This window comes from Chlorocebus sabaeus, chromosome 24 (assembly GCF_047675955.1).
Source record: "Chlorocebus sabaeus isolate Y175 chromosome 24, mChlSab1.0.hap1, whole genome shotgun sequence".
NCBI classification, from domain to species: Eukaryota; Metazoa; Chordata; class Mammalia; order Primates; family Cercopithecidae; genus Chlorocebus; species Chlorocebus sabaeus.
This window is the reverse complement of record NC_132927.1, coordinates 3,648,998-3,657,526: the sequence shown is the minus strand read 5'-3', so window position 1 is coordinate 3,657,526 and position 8,529 is coordinate 3,648,998. Positions and strand designations below refer to the sequence as shown.

Here is an 8,529-nt window from a genome sequence, read left to right as displayed (position 1 = left end):
TATCCTCCCCTTTTACCAAATCCTTGGAATATATCTACTGCTCTTACTCAGGTTCTCTAAACTTTAATACAAGTTTACAAAATTATAATTTTGTACTATAAGCTTACAAAATTTACCTATTATAAAAATTTAAAATCTTAAGATAATAAATATATAGGTGTGCCCTTGGTTTATAAAATATGTCAAAAAGACTGTGAGATCTAAAACATATTGCAGAATTTGGGGCAGGTTTTTACCTTTCAAGGAAAGAAGCATAAGGTACCTATAATATCCCTATATCCCAACAGTTACTGTTCTACTATGGCTTTGTTTTTAAATAGAAGAGAAAATCACAGTAAATCATTTTGTTTTCTTCTACAGATAATTAAATATAAAGTAGGGATTAATTTTACTAACCAAGATCAAGCACGCTCTAAAGAAACATACAGCCTCTTCCGCTGCGTGCCGGATCATGGCGCAGCGGCAGCGCAAGTTCCAGGCGCACAAGCCCGCAAAGAGCAAGACGGTAGCGGTGGCCTCTGAAAAGAATCGGGGCGGAGAAAAGGCGGTCGCATTATGGCTCCCAAGAAGGCGCGCGTCGTGCAGCAGCAAAAGCTCAAGAAGAACCTAGAAGTCGGAATCCGGAAGAAGATCGAACATGACGTGGCGATGAGAGCCCGCAGCATCCTGCCCAAGAAGCTGGCACTGCTGAAGACTCTGGCCAAGAAGAACGCGCGGCGGCTGCCGCCACCTCCTCCAACAAGACACCTTCCTGAAGACGCTGGCCCCAGTGCAGGCCAACACCCCACCCCCTACCTCCATATGGGATCTTACAAGTGATCCCACAGTCTGCACTGTCAGGAAGAGGACCCCGTCCCCCAGCACTGGACTTCACCTAGAACTTAGTGGGGGCCAAGGGTGCTGAGAACCCAGCAATGACTAGGAAGATACAGTCACCAACTTCATCTGTCCCCGTGCCCCTTCCCAGGTCCTGCCTCCACAGGTTTAACCCAGAACTATAAACCTGGCTTTGTCAAAAAAAAGAAAAAAAAGAAAAGAAAAGAAAAAAAGAAAGAAAAAAACAAAACAAAACCATTTTACATTAAATCAGGGTTTTTTAAAATGTGGATAATTTGGGTCTTACAGGTAGAAAAATACATTATGCCGTATGTTGGAGTTATAAATGTAAAACATACTTTAAATTTATTTAGATATAGAAAAATTCTACTGGTATAGTGTTTTACTAAATGGTAAACGAGCAGTGAGTTTTAAAGTTGACAAATCATTTTTTAAATTAGATAAATGCATTACCTGAATCATAAGTTGATAAAATATAGTGTAAAAACACCCTGATTATGAAACACATCTAATTGGAGATGATGCTAAAATACAAAGACTTGGATTGAAAAAGTTTGGGGCTGAACTCAACCAAGAGACTCATCATGCTGTTATCTAAAATCCCTTAGTTTATTATGAAAAAGAAGTTTCTTTACAAAATTGGTAGAAGTATAATATCTAATACATTGTTCAAAATAAAGAAATGACAGTAACAATTTATCAAAATTTACAATTGCCTAGACTTACTATAGCATCTTATATAAATTGCATTTGATTTTACTTATTTATTTTTTAGACAATATTTGTCTTCATATTTCTGGCTGTATCTATGTCTTAGTAAGAAAATGTGAAATTTTAAATTCAAAATGCCATTGACTTTCTTTTCTAGATAAAATGAAACAAGTTACAGAACGTCAACACTCACACTGAAACAATCAGATTAAATTTGAATATACATTAATATATAGATAGCCATCAAAATATAACAAAGTCCTTGGTTAACTGCTGGAGGAGCAAAGACTTAAAGGGAAATCTCAGAGAAAAGGAAATCAAAAAATAGTAAATGAATTTTGCCTAAGGGTAGTTGTCTGTTTTTGGAAAATCGAGGTAGAAAGTTGCTGCTAAAGAAAAGACAAGCCAGCGGAGATTTTTGAAACTTTACGGGACTTGGGAGGCAAAAATTGGAGTTCAGGGCTATAAAAGAATCTGGTACTTATGGACCAATATCCCAAAGAGAAGCAAGACACATAAACATGAGTTCCTTATTTTGGTATTTTTCCCATAAGGTATTTTCCCAATTATAAATATATAATAACTAGATGGGCAAGAAACCAAAAATAAATATAAATAAAATTAAAAAGAGACATTTTCAGCAGCAACATTATTCTAAAGTGACAAAAGTTGAAGTTCAGTAAGCAACCTTTGGAAATGCCTTGAGGTCGGTTAGAAACCTTGGAGAGTTACACTGTTCCACCAGGCAAGACAGACTTTGATAAAGTTTTACAAAACCATAAAGATATCCTAGAGTACAAAATCAACTATTCACCCACAGATGACACAGACACTCATCTTATTTAACACTGACATCAAATAACAAGCAATCAATAATCAATAAATTCAATAACTTTAATGAATAGCTTGATTATGGTTTTTGACGTTTGACTTTTCACCACTTTTAAGCCTCTCTCCTCCTTCTTCCCCTTGTGCCCCACACCTGGGCAAGCCGAAACAACAGTACATAAAATAAGACCTAAAAGTTAATGGAGACCTAGAATTTCAAAGTTCCCAAGGAAATTAATCCATGATTCCTTGCCAAATTTTATGTGTCCTATCCTTCCCAAAAGGGGATCTTCTTTTTAAAATAGGAGATTTCATCACATCTGGAATTCTTCTACTGTTTATAATTAAGCCTTATGCTGAACCTCAGCTCTTTTTGCATCTAACTGCAAGGAATGAGTTTCTAAGCTGCCAAAGAGGCACTCTGGTTTTCAAATATAGCTTTTATGTGTGATTAATCAAACTCAGACTTTTTTTCCCTCCAATCTTTTGAGAGCACCTGGCAATAGCAGTTCAATTTGATAGTACTTTAAATTAGTCCTTCCTCCATATATAGAACCTCAAGCATTTCATAGGCAGTGCATCCTCTCCCGTCTTAGCTCACCACTGGTGAAAGTATTTTTTATCTTAAATTTTTGTGGGTATGTGGTGTACATATTTATAGGATACATGAGATATTTCGATACAGGCATAAAATGCATAATAATCACAACAGGTTAAATGAGGTATTCATCATATAAAGCATTTATCCTTTCTTTGTGTTACAAACAATCATAAGTTTTTAACTATTTTAAAATGTATAATAAATCATTGCTTACTGTAGTCATCATATGCTATCACATACTAGATTTTATTCATTCCCTCTAACTATATTTTGTACCAATTAACCATCCCTTCCTCCCCTGCCCCACTACCCTTCCTAGCTTCTGGTAACCACCATTCTCCTCTCTATCTCTATGAGTTCATGAGTTCAATTATTTTAATTCGTAGCTCCCCAAAATAAGTGAAAACATTCAAAATTTGTCTTTCTGGATTTGACTTATTTCACTTAACATAATAACCTCCAGTTCCATTCATGTTGTTGTAAATGACAGGATCTCATTATTTTTTGGCCCAGTAGTACTCCATTATGTATATGTACCACGTTTTCTTTCATTTCTGTCCCTTCTTCTAGTGAAGGACACTTAGGTTGCTTCCAAATCTTGGCTATTGTGAATAGTGCTACAATAAATAAAGGAGTGCAGACATTTCTTCAATATACTGATTTCCTTTCTTTGGGGCATATATCTAGCAGTGGGATTGCTGAATCATATGGTAGCTCTGTTTTTTGTGGAACCTCCCAACTCTTCCCCACAGTGGTTGTACTAGGTGATATTCCCACCAACAGTGTACAAGGGTTCCCTTTTCACCACATCCTTTGTCAGCATTTGTTATTGCCTATCTTTTGGGTATAAGCCATATTAACCAGTGTGAAATGATATCTCATCATTTTGATTTGCATTTATTTGATGATAAGTGATATTGAGCAGTTTTTCATGTATATATTTGCCATGTGTATGCCTTCTTTAAAAAAAGTCTATTCATACCTTTTTGTTCATTTATTAAAAATCTGATTACTAGATTTTTTCTTATTGTTTTTGTGTGAGCTCCTTATATATACTGGTTATTAATCCCTTGTCAGATGGATAGTTTGCAAATATTTAGGGGGGAGTCAGGGGGTGGTTGTCACTTCACTTTGTTGATCGTTTCCTTTGCTGTGCAGAAGATTTTTTACACTATTAGTGCATACCAAGAGCTATTGCTATTCAACTTACTTTTCATAATGGTTCTCATTGTCAGCCTGATAGCAGTTATTCCATCTTCAAAAACCTATTTTAGAGATTTCTTCCTAGAAACTCTCCCATTACCAACTGCTTTAGATGTGTTCTCTGGAACAGTCTCTGAAGCATGAATATGCATGACAGAAGTTTCTAGGAAGAGGATCTCAGAAACAACATTTATGGTGAGAAAAGCTAAATGGAGTACAGGAAGATGTTCAACTGCAATGTGTTACAGTGGAAGTGTCTGATGATTCCATAGCATTTCATCTCTATGGTTGAGAGATGGAATTCAATCTCAACTGTAGAGAGACAGTCCTTTAGATTGTTCCCAAATTGAAATAACGGGGCTTGGTCATTGTACTTCACTTGGTATTACGTGTAGGATGCCTCCATGGAGAAGGTGTAACCTTGGGTGATTTCCCTCCAAGGACAATTCTCTGAGAGGGACACATACATGAGCTGTCAGAAGCCAAAATTAATGGCAACCATGGGAATAATTGCTTTCATTTGAAAGCGGGAACAGATAGCCCAACCTAGGATCCACTATATTACATTTTTTGTAGTTCCAACTTCCTACAATCCTTAAAAAGATAAACGTAATCCACAGCAATAGAAATCAGGATAGAAGTAAACTTTGAAAGGATGATGATTAGGATAGGGCATGAAAGAGATTTCTGTGTTGTTGGTACTGTTCTATTTATGATATGAGGATTTGATTATACGAATAAGTTCAATTTATGGAAATTCTTCATGCTACAAAATTATAAATTGTTCATTTTCGTATATATGTGATATTTCATAAAAGTTTACTTTAAATAGTAATGTGAAACACAGATATACAAAACTTTCCAAAATAAGAATAAAAAGGATGATTTTATAATTTAATATTTGGTTTTAATTTCATACAAATTTGTGTTTTAGAATAATTTTTATACTCTTTATGTAAAATTTATTACTCAATTTTCCATAGTAAATGTGGATAATTATTAAACCAGAATATTAAAAATACAGCCAGTTTTGTATAATAGCTTAACTGATGTCTCAAATATTCTTTTTTCAAATGAATAAACTAAGAAAAATAAATAGCAGAGTAATCACAATAGTACCAATGACAACTGCTATATGAGATAAACACTTTGGTAGTTAAAAGTTACTTAGCTCTACCACTTTGCCTGAACAAGATTTAGGAGATAGAGTTGACTAAATTAAAAGAAAGACAATATAATGGCTTTGTAATTGCCGTGCAAATAGCCCATCATTACAGTGTGGATATGTGATTGTTTTTATTTTTAAAGAAAACTCTGGTTTACATGGTGTTTACTTAGGAAGTATTAAATGTAATTAGAGGGTACAATTCTGGAGAAGGGAAAAAGGTGATATTTGGTTTTGATGTCTATGTACTCTTGGAGTTAATAATTATTTTCCAAAAGTCATTTTCTTTGGATATAAACGCATTACTTGTCCCTGTCCTTAACCAATTGATAAAGTTACACAGTTTCCCCAGAAGAATTTTTTGGAATGACATAACTTGCTTCATGTCTTGTATATCTTATTTTTAAAATATAAGAATATTTCTCTGAAGAATAAAATTTTTAACCCTGAGTGGTCAGGAAATGTATTAATGATGGTAACACATATTTGTTATGCAGTTTTTATTATAATGAGGTTTAAGTGCACAATACATAGGAAGTAAGAATTGGTAGCAGATACTCCGTGCTCATGAAATGTGCCTCTACATCCTGTTGAGTAAGCAAACTATATTTTCCAGCATCCCTTACACTTACGTGTGGCTATGACTGAGTCATGGCTAAAGACTTGAAATTGAAACATATTACTTCCAGGCCTTGTCCCCCTAAACTCCTACAAGTAGTCTCCATGCCCTCTCTCCCCCTAACTGCCTTCCAGAGGCAGACAATCCATCTTAAGCCTCAGAGAAACTGAGCACAGCAGAGCAAAACAATCTGAGTGTCTAGATGACAAAGTCCAAAGCTGCACAAAGACTAGAAAAATCCTCATTGTCCTTTATGTGTGTGAGAAATAATTTCTTATTGTGTTAAGCCACTTGAATTCAGAGGAATGTTTGGTACAATACTTACCTACTTGCAGTAACAGTTACCCTAAATACTACAAAAAAATTGAACAGTAATTGATGTGGTGCCAGTAAAAACAAATTTGTGGCATTTGTTTAGTAGTCAGGGAATGGACCAAAAAAGCTTAGAGAGTTCTCCTGAGCAGTGATGAAACTTCTATCTGCCATAACTTGGAAGGCAGGTTATATACACAGTGAGCCTATTGCTCTAGAGAAAGTGGGAAAAAGCAGAGTGAAAATGTGTCTGTCACTATTGGCTGCCTTTAGCAAGGCATTCAAGGAGGATAAGCATTACAAAGTTTCAAAAGAATTGGAGAGTATCCAGAGATAAAAAGCCTTTAAGAATTGAAAAGGTAACCATTTTAGACTCATCTCTAAAAGACCTGAGTGAAAAACAAACTCGAACAAAAAGGCTCAGTGAAAAATACATTGCTAAAAAATTTAAATATTTAAAAGATCTACGACTCACCTTAGTGGCATTCCTAGTGGTATTCCTTCCCACATTAGTCTTTTAGTTTAAATCACGTCAACATAGCTGCCATTAAGTTGAGAGAAGTAGAGGGTAAAAGGGCTAGGAAACTCAAAAATAAAAGTTAGAAGTATGTCTTGGGTATGCCTACTGACCCATGGAACTGACTGGACTCAACGAAATCAAAAGCTTAGCAAGTCAGTTTGGAAATTATACAGGCAAAATAAACTAAGAGTGTCTGACAATACCTGCGACTTTCAAGTCTTTAAAAAAAATCCTGACTCTAACAAATTCTATCCAGCACACACTCTTCTTTGTTCATATAAGGTATGATCATGAATGATAACAACTAACAAAGGTCCTAAGAATGGCTGAGCCAAGACCCAGAGAGTGAATGCATAGGAAAACAACCATGTTTTCCCAAGAGGTAAAAATCAGAGTCTTATCAAGGAGTTTTTTTCATCAACCTTCACCCTAAATGCAAGTCTTCATAAGATATGTCTAACAGTATATTAAACAACAAAATGTATCTGTAATGACTGAGACTCTCAATTTTCATATTTTCTTTTGTTCTTCTGAGTCTTCTCCACCATTATGTATCTAATATATTAGAGGCAGATAACTTGTCTTTTCTGTTTTGTTGATTACTGGGCCAGGAGAACATGGCTGGACATGCTGGAGAAGCCAGTGCACCACCAGCAAAGCTATACCTTAATATGGATGGAGTAACTAGACAGGGCCAGTATGTCCTATATGAGTAAGGAAGAATAAAAATTTGCAGATCAAAAGGCAAAATGTGCAGAGACTACTTTTACCTTGACTTTCCTGTCTTTCCTTAAATTCCTTCCTACTTTTGAGAGGTGAAAATATGCTGGCAGCCCTCACTTTCAGCACCTCCTCGGCCTCAGCATCCACTCTGGCGGTGCTTGAGGAGCCCTTCAGGCCGCCATGGCACCATGGGAGCCCCTCTCTGGGCTGGCTGAGGCTGGAGCCGCCTCCCTCCGCTTGCAGGGAGGTGTGGAGGGAGAGGCACGGGTGGGAACCAGGGCTGTGCGGGGGCTCACCGGCCAGTGGGAGTCCTGGTGGGTGCAGGCACGGGCTCCACTGGCCCGCACACAGAGCCGCCGATTGGCACCCCCGGCCCAGGGCAGTGAGGGGCTTAGCACCCCGGCCAGCAGCTGCAGAGGTTGCACAGGGTCCCTCAGCATTGCTGGTCCGCCGGTTCTGCACTCAAATTCTCACAGTGTTTAGCTGCCTCCCCGCAGGGCAGGGCTTGGGACCTGCAGCCCGCCATGACTGGGCTCCCCGCCTGAGGTGGGCTCCCGTGGGGCCCTAAGCCTCCCTGACGGGCACCGCCCCCTGCTCCGTGACGCCTGGTCCCATGACAGCCCAAGGGTTGTGGAGTGCAGGTGCAGCTGGGGACTGGCCCTGCTGCAGGATCCACTAGGTGAAGCCAGCTGGACTCCTGAGCTGGATGGGGACTTGGGGAACTTTTATACCTAGCGGAGGACTGTATGTGCACCAGTCAGCATTCTGTATCTAGCACTCTGTGACTCTGTGTCTAGCTCAAGGATTGTAAACGCACCAATCAGCACTCTGTCAAAATGGACCAATCAACTCTCTGTAAAATAGACCAATCAGCTCTCTGTAAAATAGACCAAGCAGCAGGATGTGGGTGGGGTCAGATAAGCGAATAAAAGCAGACTGCCTAACCAGCCAGCGGCAACTGGGTCTAGTCACCTTCCACACTGTAGAAGCTTTGTTCTTTGCTCTTTGCA

General features: G+C 38.1%; 1 pseudogene; it reads left to right on the top strand.

Annotated features, from left to right (window-relative positions):
- Positions 1-451: 451 nt before the first annotated feature.
- LOC140710024 (leydig cell tumor 10 kDa protein homolog pseudogene) lies at positions 452-1,119 on the top strand (annotated as a pseudogene).
- The last annotated feature ends 7,410 nt before the right edge of the window (positions 1,120-8,529 follow it).